This window comes from Haliotis asinina, chromosome 8 (assembly GCF_037392515.1).
Source record: "Haliotis asinina isolate JCU_RB_2024 chromosome 8, JCU_Hal_asi_v2, whole genome shotgun sequence".
Classification (NCBI taxonomy): domain Eukaryota; kingdom Metazoa; phylum Mollusca; class Gastropoda; order Lepetellida; family Haliotidae; genus Haliotis; species Haliotis asinina.
Window position 1 is genome coordinate 58515026 of NC_090287.1, and position 17102 is coordinate 58532127.

Below are 17102 nucleotides of genomic sequence, written 5' to 3' on the forward strand. Positions count from 1 at the left end.
TGTTTTATGATTTGTCAGCACCAAACCCATGCCAGAGGTTTCTTCAAAGTTGTAAACATCAGTTCGAGTTTACGTTCCATTAAGCTGACATACTGTATTATCTTACCTCACACTTAAATGTCATTTACTGATTGGCTGAGCGTTCTTCGGTTATTTTCAATGTATCCCACTTACAAGTGAGGTACATGAAAATAGAAACTCATTCGGTACTTTGCGGTGTTACCTCTTTATCTCAAATAAGATTGAATCAAGCATGATGCATGGAAATTACGGTTGTTTAGCAATTCCATATTGACGAAAGGGAGATAACTCTAAAATAATTTCTGGCCAAATATCAGTGGTCCTGCAATTCACTGTACAGAGTTGCCTCCCTTTGTTGTGTTAGAATCTCAAGCTTATGGGTTTGAATCCTGTAACTTACCTGATTTCAATCATACTAGTTTGTTATCAACATATTTTAAATGGTAAACCTCTTGGCACTGCATCTCCTTGGGCTGGAGTAGACTTGTGGTTAATGTTGCAATTTCCCATCATGCCGATGGCCCAGGTTTGAGTCCAAACACTAGTACAATGTGTGAAGCCTATTTCTGATGTATCCTGCTTTGATATTGCTGATATATTGTGAAAAAGGTTTGTCACTAAACACAAATCCCTCTCAGGGATAATGGAAACAACATGTATCTTCTTCAGTCAATGAATTTCACATGTGCGGTCTTTCAAGATAAAGGCAGATAATATCTTTCTTATCCCAGTAGTGAATCTACTACTTCTGTCCTTGTATTTTGGTTAATTTATTTTTTTTCCCAAATATGAGATAAATGTGAAGTTTTTTGGGAAAGTAAAGAAATCATGAAATATGTTGAGATTTGTGACTTGAAGCCTCTGCTCAGAAAGGATTATGCATTTATTCGTGAATGTCACAACATTATCTACAACCATGCGTAATGTGTGCTGTTTTTTCCAGACAAACCATTAGAATATTATTCATCCTTCTTGTGTCGTATACTTAAGGACTGACATTTTCTGTTATGTATTCCAAGTTTGTGGTTTGGTAGGGTAGCCTAGTGGTTAAAGCATTCACTTGTCATGCCGAAGACCCTGTTGCAATGTGTAAACCCCGTTTCAGATGTCCCCCTGCCAGTATATTGCTGGAATATTGCTGAAAGAGGCATAAAACTGAACTCACCCACTCACTCTCTAGTTCACCCTCTAAGCTATTGTGAAAGGAACTGTAAATTGATTTGAGAGTTAGAGCTAGCTTTTCTGACCTTCACAAAGGGAATGGGTGAGAGCTCAGTAAAACCAGCTCATTGCTCAAAGCAGTCATCAGATAATACTCAGATGGTTAGCACAATGGTGAGTCTGATGTTGTGCCTAATAATCTATTCATTAGATGGAAGTTGGAACATTACTTTATCAGTTTCTTTGTAGCCTGAAGTATCAAAATAAATGATGCAGCAACAATGAACACAAATTCTGAGCTATTTCGAGTGGCAGTTTATAGGAAGTGACTGAAGTATGTTTCCGTGTTTGTAAGTGGGACTGGGTGTGATCTACAGGTTGTGGACACATTGCACAGTACTTTTACAACTATGCAATGGAAGAGGGTTCATAGAGGCATCTTTGAAGAGGAATGTGGAGATTTGGAAATAGACATCGCAAATATGTCCAGTGAATCATGTCTTAAGTGCAGTATGTAAGTGACTGATCTCCAAACCTTGTTTGGTAAAATTACGAATATCAGCCATCATGTTTAACTCTAAATTTCATGGAAATGTGTTTCAGAGGCCTGATAACATGTCTTATTAATCAAATGGAATTGTTCCCTTCAGCTCTTCAGGAAATAATGATATGTAAACATGATAGTCAAACTTCTGATGTTAAAAATATGATGAGTAAGAAGTATCCAGGGACAGAATACCTGTTACATAGGAGAGAATGCCTCCTGTAAAGTTTCTGCCAGCTGTAGACACATTAACATTGATAAAACTGATGCCTGGTGTCCAGACAATTAATCATCAAGAAACATGATACTCCACAGCGGGAGTTTAGTGAATCAAGCATCTGCTTTGACCAGTCATTGCAACACATGTACCACCATCATGGTGGCCCATCATCTGAGGTACTGCAGTTTACTGTACAGAGTTGCATCCCTTGGGCATGCAAGAGGCCTTGAACGTGGGTTTGAATCATGTTTTGCACCTATCATGTTTCTAGTCATCAGCACTACATCAGAGTTGGGGGGTTCCCAAAAATGGTAGGCATCTCTGAGACCTGTATTAATTCTGGTTTTCCTCCCTCATTAGACTGTGATGTAGTTTGAATGCTTTGCAAGTAGTGGTAAAACCAATACGCTCACAGGTAGGATTTCATTGAAATGTCTTGCTTTCAGGAGGTTAATAGTTATTGTTACTTTGGGTTGCAGGTTTCAGACAGAATGGTCATTGGTTAGATGCATTGGCAAATTCTCAGCTGACTATCATATTCAATCCGTTGATGTGCCGCAGTGTTAGACCAATTTGTAAGCAGCCTATATATGCAGCAGTTGTGATTATCATCTGTCCTTAGGCCCGAAGCTGTCTGAAAAAGAACCCACAGCTTTTGTTTTCTGCAGGTCCTTATGGACTTGATTCTTACTTATGGACACTTACTTATATTGTTGCTAAATATATTCCTGTACATATTCTGATAAGGACCCACGATCTTTTTTATTCTGGGTCCTTATGGCCTGCAGCTCTTCAGGGTGAAGGGCAGACACTGTATGTATATGCCACTGACTGAAAGTTCGGTGAATACTTACATGACTGTCCATGTTTTTGTGTACAGCACCTTAGAAGGTCTAATATTGAAGTAACGACTGTCATCAACATTTGAGCTCAATTCCTTTTAACAGATTTTGTGCATAGTTTAGACATGATTTTCATATGCACCTCTCTCTATTTGCAAAGTCATAGAGCTTATTACAGCTTGTTTTTGTTTAAGTAGCAGTGTTGGGGCATCTGGCATTGCCCTGTTTCACATGGTTAATTCCTTGCTGAGGTCTTTTCTCCACCACATAGAGAGCAGTAGTTCATCAGTTTACTGTGTTTGTTGGTAATTAAACAGGAGTGAGGTAGGGCACATTTTAGAAATGAAACATGATAAGGGCTGGTATAAGCATCGCTTTGCATCATTTATTATTCAAGCATTTTTATGCCAGTTTGATGCTAATTGAGCGTGTTGTTCAGGTCAGGGCTCAGTGTGACACCATCGTTGATTCAGAAGAGATTACCTGTGAAGCAGGTTTGTGACACAGCAGCACCTCCACACGTAAGGCTGGTATCCAGGTATGCAGACAGGCGGACAATCCCTCATACCTACCTGTAGCCCTGCAGGACATCACATACCATACTGTCTATTCCTTGATGAAAGTGCAGGCTCACTAATTCTATTCTTGCAGTGAACCTTTCTGCCGAAAACATGACCCAAAGAAACATGTTTTAACATCTCATTTAAACTGTGAATAGCCAAGCCCGCTTGAAAATGAGGCTCACTGTTTGCAATGAATGAAAGTAGAGGGTGCTTGTTATGTAAAGCATTACAATTTTCATTTGTTAAACTATTCCTTTAACTCAGAATTGCCCTGTCAGCATCATGACAACATGATGAACTGTACAGGGAAGTCACTCTTTGTTGACATGAATGTTTATTTGTGCGCAACATACTTGTATACAATATAAATCAATATGATCCAGTCCTATGCAGACTGTTGAGCTGGCAACAGTTGTGAGGCTTGCACTGTATATGTATGTTTGGCTGTGGATGTGCAGGGGCTAGATATGTAAGTCAGTATGCGTTTACAGGTAATGGGTGGGTGGATGAGTAGGGTTTTGCACCTGTTTTAGTACTATTCCAGCAATATCATGAGACTCCAGAAATGGGGGTCATTGTGCTCATTGTATCTGGGAAATGAAACCTGGTTCATCAATGTGACAAGCAAACACTTGAACCATTAAACTACCAATGACAGGGCAATGTCAGGTTGATCTAACCACATTACTTGTGAGGCTTCCATATCTGATATTTCACTGTAAAATGCATCCTTTAGTGGATGCGTTTCTGTTTGTAGTGTGTGGTGTATATGTCAGTAGTATTTGGTGAGACTGAGTGCAGGGGCAAATGCGTGGGTGTCTTTGGAACAAGCATGTTTGTGAGGCTGTGTCAGAGAGAATTTCTACTTACCTTATGCTTATAGGTAATTATCTGTATTAGTAGCATCTCTTTTCCAGTTTCATAATCAAAAGTATTTCTGTTTGTTTACTATGTAATTTAATCATGTTAATGTAGTGGTGTAATGATTACATGAAGTCTTGGATGATGGATCAGTGTGTGGTAACCTATCAATTATGGATTAATAGAGGTGAACAGAAGACCGATTATTATTTTTATTATTATTTTATGGGATATTTATATAGCACACATATCCACACAACTAGTACATGCTTAAGGAGTTGGGGTTTTTTTTTTTCAGTCAGTGGATCTCAACGGCACATCCTATTATCAGTCTCAACTCCCTGTGGAGCATAGTTGACATCAGTAGTCACATGTTATGTATTTACAGTGGATGCCTCTAAAGATGTGTTTATAAATGTGCTGTGAAAACATGCTTTTACAGAAAGGAAAGAAATATAGCCTTTGTCAGTTTTAGAATAACCAATGTGTACAGAAAACACCATGGAGATCCCAAACCAGTGTGAGGAAGCTGTCTTATCAGTTGATTAAACCAGATGTGGTTAAAATTAGATCAGCATGATCAATGAGACAGTTACATGCAGTTTTCTAGTTGTATGTGTGCAGGATTCAGTATTATCCAAGAAAAGGACACATGCAGGGACATGCGGTGATGTCAGTTTTAAACACATCTGTCTGGGATGGTCAAATTTGACCACAACTGACCAGGTAGCTCAGTAGGAGTCAGCATGGTGCAGCATGGTAGAGAAGATGTGTACACACTCGCACACATCTAGCATTGATTGATGGATGGATGTAGGTGGCGTGGTGTGCATACTTCACTGTTGACCAGTCCACATCAGTTCCCTGGCCAGACCAACCACTTGGGCCACGTTCAAACAAACTCTCCCACTACATACAGCACTGGATGTTTACCATGCATGTAATTCTTTCCCACACAATGGAAATTAGGAGAGCTTAATTCACTATCTCTAACTGTGCTGGATCCGTGGATACTGTTTTGGATGAAGGAAGTCTGTCTTTGCCGGTTTACAGTTAAAATGGAATGTACAAATCAGGAAGTTTGCTGTGACTGAACATGCTGAACGTAAGTGTATGCAACATAAGCTTGGTTCTAGTCATTCTCAACTTTTATCTCCCTATTTTAACATGCTATTCACTGGCATCAGGGATCAGTCAGTAGAAATTTGTTTCTGTTTTTATTGTATTTGAGGTTGATCCAGTAGAATGTCTGACCATTCCTTATTCATAGATGTTATCATACTAATGAAATGGCTGAAAATAAACCATTTCAAAATTTCTCTCAATTTCTGTAGATGTGTTATTTATCAGCATGATCAGTATTGGGGGCATTCTATTGGAATCCATGTTTTTATTGTTTATTGCATGGGTTTTTGAAATTTTGAATTCATATTCAGTGTTTTTGTTATCATTTGCTCAAACTTTGGGTTGAATTAATTATCCTGTGAACAGGTCCAAAAACGTTTCTGTTGTTAGTTTACAGTTGTCTGTTACAGACCCTGAAACATGTATGTATACAACTCATGTATGTCCGTAATACTTTGAAAGTCCAGATTACTACAGTTGCTGTTCTACAAATGAAAAAAAATCTAAGCCAGTTTCCATTGTTTGTTTTTTTAAGGAAATTCGCATTTTTCCTGTAAAATATACTCTTCAAAAAAGAAGGGAATAATGAACTTTCAATTTTGATAGGAAGTGTAAAAGTTGACAAACGTTTCAAGAACAGACATCTCATGAATGCATCATCATTTCCCTCTATTACCACCCCTAAAAACAATGCATGATATGCACATGCACCGCGCAGTAGCCCCCTACACGTGCAAATGGATCCCATTCTTGATTTTGACGGGTTTTTTTCAAGAAGGTAGAGACATCACTGAGAACATTAATTCTGACACTCATCTTGCATCACACATTTGTTAGTGTTTGTTTCTAGTTGTTTGTTTAGAATGAAAATTGTATACATGCAAATTACATGCCATATACCAATTATCTTTCAAAAGTGACTACATTCCAAATAACTATGGTTGTAAGGAAGTGCAAATGGTGATGCACTCTCAAAACATTCAATCAAATATTCAATAATATGGGGTGGTTAAAGCGTTCGCTTGTCACGCCGAAGACCCGCGTTCGATTCCCCACATGGGTACAATGTGTGAAGCCCATTTTCTGGTGTCCCCGCCGTGATATGGCTGGAATATTGCTAAAAGCGGCGTAAAACTAAACTCACTCACTCACTGATTGACTCCAATAAATCTCCTAAACATTTTTAATCGTAAATAAAAAAAAAATGAAGACCCCTACTTTTTTAAGAGTACATGTTCGTTTCAGGGCTACAAAGATGTTCACATGATTTTGCACTTGAATGTCTAACTCTGTTTATTGCCTCAGAATGAATGTGCACATCTTCCTGAAATGTTAAGTGACTTGAAGTTCAACACATAGCCAAGCTCAAGTACCCTACTTCAATTATTTTGAAACTTTATATGACCCGCGTGCTCACATTGCTATAACAAGCATCTATCCTTCATGTTCATAGGATGGATTTGACCAGGTCAGATTTCATCACTGTTTTTTGCACACTTGCGTTATGAATGTAACAGTGTTGATGATAGTTCACTTCCTGTGATGAAGAGTTTTGTTGATGTTGTAAGGATCACACTGTGTTGTTTACAGACTGATTTGAGTGGCTTCAAACATCTTTATGCAAACATGTGGTGCTAACATGGGATTAAGGAGCCCAATTTATGGATCAACATTAATTAAGCTGTGATTGGTGATTAGGTCTTCATAAAATATATCTGTAACAGTGTTATGTAGTCTAACATTGATCAGTTTTTCATGCTATTTTTGTAGGTCCAACTTCCCAAAATCCTTGGTTAAAACTGAAATAAATGGACAGATTACTCTCACTGACACAGTCTATGCATAAGTTTACTTGGCAAGCATTTGAAATATGTTAACAGCTGGGTACTTGAATTTTATTTACTTGATTCTCACAGTTATAATGTATACTGATACATTTTTTGACAAAGATAATCCAAATATCCCACCGTTGTACTTATAACTGATATACACCATGACCCAGATAGCCCACTGTGGCACATATAACTGATGTACACCATGACCGAGATAGCCCACCATGGCACATGTAACTGATATACACCATGACCCAGATAACCCACCATGGCACATATAACTGATATACACCATGATCCGGATAGCCCACCATGGCACACAAATAACTGATATACACCATGACCCGGATAACCCACCATGGCACATATATATGATATATAACTGACATACACCATGACCCAGGCAGCCCACCATGGCACACATAACTAATTTACACCATGACCTGGGTAGCCCACTATGGCACATATATATGATATATAACTGGTATACACCATGACCCAGATATCCTGCCGTGGCACGTATAACTGATATACACCATGGCCCAGATAGACCATCATTGCAATTATAACCTATGTACACCATGACCCAGATAGCCTTCTGTGGCACATATAACTGATATACACCATGACCCAGACAGACCACCATTGCAATTATAACCTATGTACACCATTGCCCAGATAGCCCACTGTGGCACATATAACTGATATACACCATGGCCCAGATAGACCACCATTGCAATTATAACCTATGTACACCATGACCCAGATAGCCTTCTGTGGCACATATAACTGATATACACCATGACATAGACAGACCACCATTGCAATTATAACCTATGTACACCATGACCCAGATAGCCTTCTGTAGCACATATAACTGATATACACCATGGCCCAGACAGACCACCATTGCAATTATAACCTATGTACACCATGACCCAGATAGCCTTTTGTGGCACATAAAAATGATATACACCATGACCCGGATAGCCCACCATGGTACATATTACTGATATACACCATGACCCAGATAGCCCACTGTGGCACGTATAACTGATATACACCATGACCCAGATATCCCACCATGGCACATAAAACTGATATACACCATGATCCAGATATCCTTCTGTGGCACATATAACCAATATACACAATGACCAGATAGCCCACCTTGGCACATATAACTGATATACACCATGACCCGGATAGCCCACTATGGGACATATAACTGATATACATGATGACCAGATAGCCCGCCGTGGCACATATAACTCATATACACCATGACTTAGGTAGCCCACCATGGCATTTATAATTGATATACACAATGACTAGATAGCCCAGCATAATACATGTACTTGGACATGAGGTCTTTTAAACTAAATGTTGGATATTTGGGTCAATAGTGTTTATATTTTTCTTTGGTGTAAACCACTGGCAGCTATACAGGGTAAGACAAATGGTTGTAGTCACATATGGTTTTACAAGTGAAGTAGTGACTGTGAAATGACTAGAAGGATAAAAGGATATTGATCTTTTTGTTTACTAGTTGCAGAATGCCAGAATATTGTCTGTTTATCACCGCCATGTAGAATAGTGTATGTTTATCCCTACAGTGATACACTGCTTGACACAGACAGCTCTGACGAGAGCAAGCTGTGCACTCACTCTCATGTGAATCATATCAACTGCTCAAATCAAAACATTGAGCCATGTGATGACGTGAGGCCAGAGTGAGGCCTGATGAACAGGATACCTGCTGCTTGACTCTGGATTCTTCCTACATCATGCCAGACAGTGTAGAGATGATTCCAAGAAATAGGGGATTGTGTTACAACATCATGGAGTTCAACCTTCATTCATGACACACTGGTTTTGTACACTGGAGTGTCTGCCATTGCAGCCTTAGCAACACAGAAGTACTTGACAGTCTAGAACTTGGTAAATACAGATCAGCGAGCATGTGTCTGCCATGTGTGTTGTTTACAAACTAATGATAATGTATGTACTTGATGATCATTAAGGAAGTGAGTTGTTTTGTGTCAGTCATCAAAGTTCACGAATGTTCATGTTATGATACAACTGATATTTCTGTCTCTGGGTTATTACAGTCACATGTTGTGATCGACCTTCCTTCACCAGGCAGGGTTTGACATGCTTCTTAGACATGAGTTTTGTCTTCTGTATATTCATTGTGTTAGGCAGGTGGTTCATGTTCAGTACAAAGAGTCAGTCGTAGTTTCGGTGCAGTCTGTCAGTGTTACAGAGTGTAGCTGTTGTTGTATGAAGTCACTGAGGGTGTGGCCATACAGAATGTTTACAACAGCTGGATATTGTGGAATGCCTGAGAAGCTGAGTATGATATGTTAGTGTAAAGTCTTCCAATGGTATTTGGAACTGATGCACATAAAGGCAAAATTTTATGGATGTCAGATTTTTTAACCTTAAGTTGCATGACCTTTCAGAGTATATTCTTCACCCTTCACCAGGTGAAAGAAACATGATGAAGGAGTAAGAATATACTTTTCATGATAAAGTAATTCACTTCATTTTGTATTCAAAGTCGACATCCATAACTTCTCCCTTTTATGATGTTTATTGTTAAGGAGGCTTTTGTGTAGAAATATTGAAACTGAAATTTGTTAGAATTTATATTTCTATTCTTAAATATTAATCATATCATTCAGGCATAAAACACATTGATTCTTTTCAAAATATTTTAGAAGGGTTACAATAACCTCGACTTTAAGCATGATACATGGAGTTTTTACATTAAAATAGAAATATTAAAAATATGTGAATGTACGCATAAAGATAATTAATACCTTCTACTGAGAGGTGTATTTGTTGTCTGCCATCACTTACGCAGCTGTGTTCACATTACATACAAAGGGAAGTAATTATTTACCAGTTATGAAAGTGGGATATTTTCGTCTCTCAGCTATGATAGTTTAAATAGGTCATCACTGATCCTGAATTTAGTATCTCTCATAAAAACAAGAGAAGCTAGTGATCATTTCTGCTAATGCTTGTACACTTGCACCAAAATAACCGTTCACTGATGTGGTAAAGATAGAGGAGTTTTCTGTACATACACAGGATTTTACAAACATAGGATCCCTAGGATCACTAATTATTAGTTTATAGGTTCCTTGTAGATAATATGAGGGCCATCTGAATTAACAGTGCAGAGAACTATATATTTTGACAATTTCTTAACAGCCTGGAAAGAATCATTGTTCATGTGGAGTGATGGTGAAATATTGCAGGTAACTGCTTTGAAGGAGACAACTTTAAACTTTCAGCCGTGAATGTGTATTGGGTTCAGTGAATAATATTGTGCATCCCTCAGGACTAAGTGCTCATTTTTCTAGGTCCATTCTCTACATTTGTGTCTACTGGATGCACATTTGTGCATCGTGTAAAACACTGCATACATATTGTCATTCATATTTGTCAGCAAACATCCGTAGATGGGTTTTCAGAAAATAAGTATTATTGATGACAACTCTTTGTTGATGATGATTCTCTCAGTCCGTAGAAGCGTATATCCTGTTTATGCCACATTGTGTACATGATGGTGTTTACTGTTGTATCCTGACAATACTGTCACATCCTTCACACTACAGCCATGACCTTTGTGTGTCCATTTTCTATAATTACGCAATTACTGACACAGCTGCCATCAGAAGATGCTAACTGCCTATGTCCGGAACGTGATGGTGTCTGGTCCATATGATTTTCACGTTTTGATTGTGAACTCACACCCAAAATGCTGTGAATTGCATCCTGTAGAAGAAACAAGCTTTACAGATTGAACGTATTTCATGGTATTGTTGATATGGAGGCTCAGATTTGTGATAAATACACTGACTTGCCCAAGTCTATAAGATGGTAGATAAATGAAAATGTCTAAAAAATGTAAATAACAGGTCATATCTAGGATAGAATAACTCTACATCCATGGGCTTAGCTTTCAGCACATATTGGAGCAGGGCTAACATATATATTATATATCCAGTAATATTAAACTTTGCTCTTCCCAATGCATTGATTAACAACTTTACATTAACTGACAGCTGGGATATGTGTTATCACTGTTTGTTAAGCTGTATTGAAAAATTTGCAATCACATTTTATTAAGCAGCAATTATTGATCCTGACTGACAAGCACTGACTCCACTAAGTGTGGACAAGGCTGTTTCTCTTCAACCCATGTGTACATGATGTACATTATACTGTACACCTGATACAGCAGAGGTTAGCTGCAGTCCAGTCCATCAATCACAGATCTGTCTACTGGCTGATTGCACTTTAAATAAGCATCTCGGTGGGAATACCTGTCAGATTGTCTGATGAATCAGTAGCTGCACTTGTTAGCTGGGATCTGTTCTGACAAGTCTTTGTGTCCTGTTTGACAATCTGCTGTCTCTCTTGTTGTTTTTGTGTTACCATGACTTCAGTTTTAAATAATTATGATACAAAGTTTTGTTAATTTCAAAAAAGCTATGAAATGCAAGAAATTCCGAGCAATTCACATGTGATGTTACAACGATGTATGCAAGATATACTATATCATAAATACATAATAGATTGTATGATTTACTGTTCATCGGTGAATTTTGGTGCTTCATTTGGTAAGGCAGGAATAATATAACAGAGTATACAGCCCCATGTAAATAGTCATGCAATACGATTTTTGCCACACTATATAATTAGTTTTGAAAAAATGTGTTTACATCTGAACAGCAAACTTCTAAATGCCCCCTCAAATAAGATATTCGAAAAATTAATTACTCTTGGTGGGTATTTCTCTCTATGATACAGAATCACAATCAGAACATTATGAGTGACCTATAGTCCGTTTGGCTCAAAAGCAGACAGATGAACTGCAGTCTAGCTTGAAAACTAATAACATACTCAATGAAACGCTGATCATAATCAGAACATCATACTAACCCTGTGAGGTTTTTGCAGAATATTTTTCCTTAAAATAAAAAAGTTTAATAAACTATCGTGAAGAATATTGACACAGGTCACTATTTGTTACGTGGGAGGAGTGCAGAGAAAGAGACAGCCAGGTGTGCGAGGAAGCACAGTGACAGCACCGCACAGGTTAATGAATATATAACTTTCTCGGCACTTGTGCACATGCTTCTCTAGCATCTGGCTGTGTCTTTTTCTGCACTCCTCCCTCGTAGCAAATAGTGTAATGTGTCAATATTCTTCATGATAGTTTATTAAACTTTTTTATTTTAAGGAAAAATATTCTGCAAAAACCTCACAGGGTTAGTATGATGTTCTGATTATGATCAGCGTTTCACTGAGTATGTTACATTTATTAGTTTTTTAGTTACATTACAATTCATTTGTCCGCTTTTGAGCCAAACAGACTATACATAAAATGCCATTGTTGAGGTGCAGTTTAAGATACATGTTGTTTGTACTGTCCTCAAAACTGTCTTTTCTTGAAATAGGGTGGTTGGGTAGCCAAGGGGAAAAACATCATGAAAACTCCGGGTCGATTCCCTTCCTGGATACAATGTGTCAAGGATCCAGGGTAGAATAGGCCTTCAGCAACCCACGCTTGCCATGAAAGGTGACGATGCTTGTCGTTGGAGGCAGCTAAAGGGATTGGGTGATCAGGCTCTCTGACTTGGTTGACACGTCATTGGTTCCCATGTGTGCACATCAATACTCATGCTGTTGATCATTGGATTGTTTGGTCCAGACTTGATTATTTACTGAGTGCGGAATATTGCTGAGTGCAGTGTAAAACTAAACTCACTCACTCACTCAGTCACTCACTACGTGTCAAATCCATTTCTGGTGTACTCCACTGTGACGTTGGAATATTGCTAAAAGCGGCATTAACCCGGCATTCACTGACTTTTCCCATGTATTTTTGTTTCAAATCAGAAGTGATTTCCTTAAAACTTAAGTACTAGTATTTTTTACAGAAACACATCTCAAGACTACTTCCTAGAATTTGTTGGATCCCATAATGGAATTATTATTCATTGTGGCACTTGTAAAGTGAGCATGGTGAGAATTGAATGTTTTAACAAAAGTTGTAAACATCTCTGCCTATATAAAATTCCTCCCTCATATTTGACCATTTATGATGGTACAAAGTATTCTAGTGTTTTAGCCTGTTGTCTCAAGTAGTATTCTTCCTCCAACATAATTTATTATGGTAACTGTGCACTACATGCTTCCGTGAGATCCTCTTTATTCCTTTGTCAGCAATGGCTTATATGTTTCTATGATACCAAAGCCAGTCAGGAAAACATGTCTAATCAAATCATCCTCATCAAAAAAAGATGATAGCAGAAAAAAATGTGATGAAGAACACCATTGACTATATGTTAGTCTATAAGCATGTTCAAATGGTGTTTAATGTGCACTATCCCTTAGATTTGTATCTAGTTCCATGGTACACATCATATAGGGAGGTTCATGTGAAATTACTTAACCATGTTGAGGGTTTTGGTGGTCTGTGTGAGGCTCGCTAACCTGGGTGACACATCATATCACAGTTGTGTATATGTCCATGCTCATACTATTGATCACTAGAGTGTCTGTCCAGACTCAATTGCTCAAAAAATCTCAGACAATAAATGACATGGGTTGACATATAAACAATAAATTTCCACAAATGAAATATTTTGTGAGGTTATGTCAAGTTATCCCATATTGAAGACACAATTTATTAATGTCAACTTCTGTAATATGAAGGTGACAACTGTTAATCTCCCCTTTTATGTGAATCACTTCTAAATACCATTCACACTTTACCCCACATTATGGGGTTTTTTTTTGTTTCTGTGCTGCAGATACCACTAATGTGAGTGGATCTCACTAGACTGACATTTAGTCTGGACAGACAGAATGACTTCAAAAGGAACTCTTAATTTCAGGACTGAGCCTGCAACATCCAAGACGTGAGGTCGACTCCTTTTTCTATTCATTCTCTGGCACACCATTATATTCCAATGGCAGTTACCAACCTTTAGCTTATCTGCTTCATTTAGAATAAATATATGGACAGGGATAGATACCAAGACCCAAGTCCAGTTGCTTTATATCTCATTTTGGAATAGTTGTACCTGCCATATGGCCATGTTAACTACATTCTGGAGAACGTAATGGGTCAGCTAGTCGTCACAATGGTCTCATTGTTTATAAATGTCTGTATATGCTTGTCAAGAAACAGATGTATTTCTGTAACAAATATAACAAATACAACAATGCTTTCAAGTACAGATAGATACACTCAACATGAACCATTTCTGCAGACTGTTACACACAACATGAACCATTTCTGCAGACATAGATACACACATCATGAACAGTTTCTGCAGACATAGATACACTCAACTTGAACCATTACTGAGGACGTAGATCCACACTAGCAGAACCATTTCTCCAGACATAGATACGCACAACAGGAACTATTTCTGCAGACATAGATACACACAACACAAACCATTTCTGCAGACAGATGCACACAACACAAACCATTTCTGCAGACAGATGCACACAACATGAACCATTTCTGCAGACTGTTACACACAACATGAACCATTTCTGCAGACATAGATACACACATCATGAACAGTTTCTGCAGACATAGATACACACATCATGAACAGTTTCTGCAGACATAGATACACTCAACTTGAACCATTACTGCAGACGTAGATCCACACTAGCAGAACCATTTCAGCAGACATAGATACACACAACCAGAATCATTTCTCCAGACATAGATACGCACAACAGGAACTATTTCTGCAGACATAGATACACACATCATGAACCGTTTCTGCAGACACAGATACAGGAATTGGGAAAGGCAGGGACCATGGGCCATTTTTAATTTTAGAATAAAAGTGACCCTTATGCATTTTGAAGTTTACTATTGAAACAAGGGCAGTGGCCCATTCTCAATTCAGAAAATGGCTTAGAAAATAGTCCTGAAAATGGCCCATTGTCAAAGTTCTCTATCCCAGTCCCTGTAGATAACTTATCATGAGCCATTTTTGCAGACATAGATACTTGCAACTTGAAATATTTCGGCAGGCATAGATACACACATCATGAACCAGTTCTACAGACATAGATACATCATGAACCATGAAGATGTAGATACACATAGCAGGAACCATTTCTGCAGACATGGATATACTCAACATGAGCCATTTCTGCAGGCATATATACACAAAACACAAACCATTTCTACAGACATAAATACACAAACACAAACCATTTCTGCAGACATAGATATACTCAACATGAGCTATTTCTGCAGACAGATACACACAAGCAGAACCATTTCTGCAGACAAAGATGCGCACAACAGGAACCATTTCTGCAGACATAGATATACTCAACATCAGCCATTTCTGCAGACATAGATATACTCAACATCAGCCATTTCTGCAGAGAGATACACACAAGCAGAACCATTTCTGCAGACAAAGATATACACTACAGGAACCATTTCTGCAGACATAGATATACTCAACATCAGCCATTTCTGCAGACATAGATATACTCAACATCAGCCATTTCTGCAGACATAGATATACTCAACATCAGCCATTTCTGCAGACATAGATATACTCAACATCAGCCATTTCTGCAGGCAGACACACACAATCAGAACCATTTCTGCAGACATAGATATACTCAACATCAGCCATTTCTGCAGGCAGACACACACAATCAGAACCATTTCTGCAGACAAAGATACACACAACAGGAACCATTTCTGCAGACATAGATATACTCAACGCGAGCCATTTCTGCAGACATAATGTATCTCCATCCAATCCAAACAGCCATAATGTAATATTAGCAACTGGAGACCTGTGAATTTGTCAGTTGTAAACTAATATGAAATTAATTATATATGAAATATATATTAGCTTTCAAAACTAGGTTCATATCAAAGCAAGCTGGTCTTCGATCTAAAAGCCCACAGTAAATGGGTGATATAATCACTTTCAACATGTAAATGTGACTTGATTAACATACCAGCATGACATCTCCATGAGCAGGACAGTGATGAATGACACCTGTCACTCACTCACACACACACACATCATCACACCACATGTGGCATGTTACAGGTGTAGTCTACATTCACTGGTCAATGCATTCCACTGCCTTGGGGTGCTGGCTAATTAGGGCAGAGTGTCTACATGACAAACATACCAGTTTGTTGTATCACCTAAACTTGATTTCTTCATGCTATGGATCATTTTTATGTTGTTCGTGGTCAGTTTGGTTCTAATGGTACGTGGATTTAGTAATAGCAGTAACTGTACATAAACTCCCTTTAGGATGGCTGAACATTTGTATGATAAGGAATAGTATGGATAACCATGAATTTAGTGTTAAGCCTCGTATACTGTGTTTTGGCAAAGACTTTAGAGTTTATTCGATTAAACAGGGCTATTATGTCATTTTTGTTGATTGAAGTGAACATGTAATATATGATCTGGATGACTTTTGTGTTCGAAATATCTACCTGCTCGACTGCCCAGAATGGGCTATTTTCAGCATGGTTTGACAGATTATCAATTCACCTGCTCGACGGTCAGGTTATAATGTTTAATTAAAAATTTCATGTTGTATATGCAAATAATTTGTGGGCAGGTAAGTTTTGGCCAGGGCTGGCAAGTTTTACAGCTAACCTGAGTCCTGTGGTCTGGCTGAAATTAACTTAATTTACTGGACCAAACAGAATTTTATGAAAATCCAAATTCGGACTAGTGGACTAATGTATGTGTATGTATGTATATGTACATATCTTGATTTGTGGAATAAGTCCTCCGTGTGTTCTACAGATGGAAGGTGCTTATGTGTCACTGGTTCACTGGTTTGGTTAATTGTAGTCTTGTCTCTCTAAACCTAGATATTAAC

The 17102-nt window shown here is 38.2% G+C and overlaps 1 protein-coding gene across 4 annotated transcripts in view; it reads left to right on the plus strand.

Annotated features, from left to right (window-relative positions):
- LOC137295371 (EH domain-binding protein 1-like) overlaps nt 1-17102 on the plus strand; it is an 86059-nt gene that overhangs the window by 6242 nt on the left and 62715 nt on the right. The gene's annotated exons all lie outside the window — the stretch shown is intronic.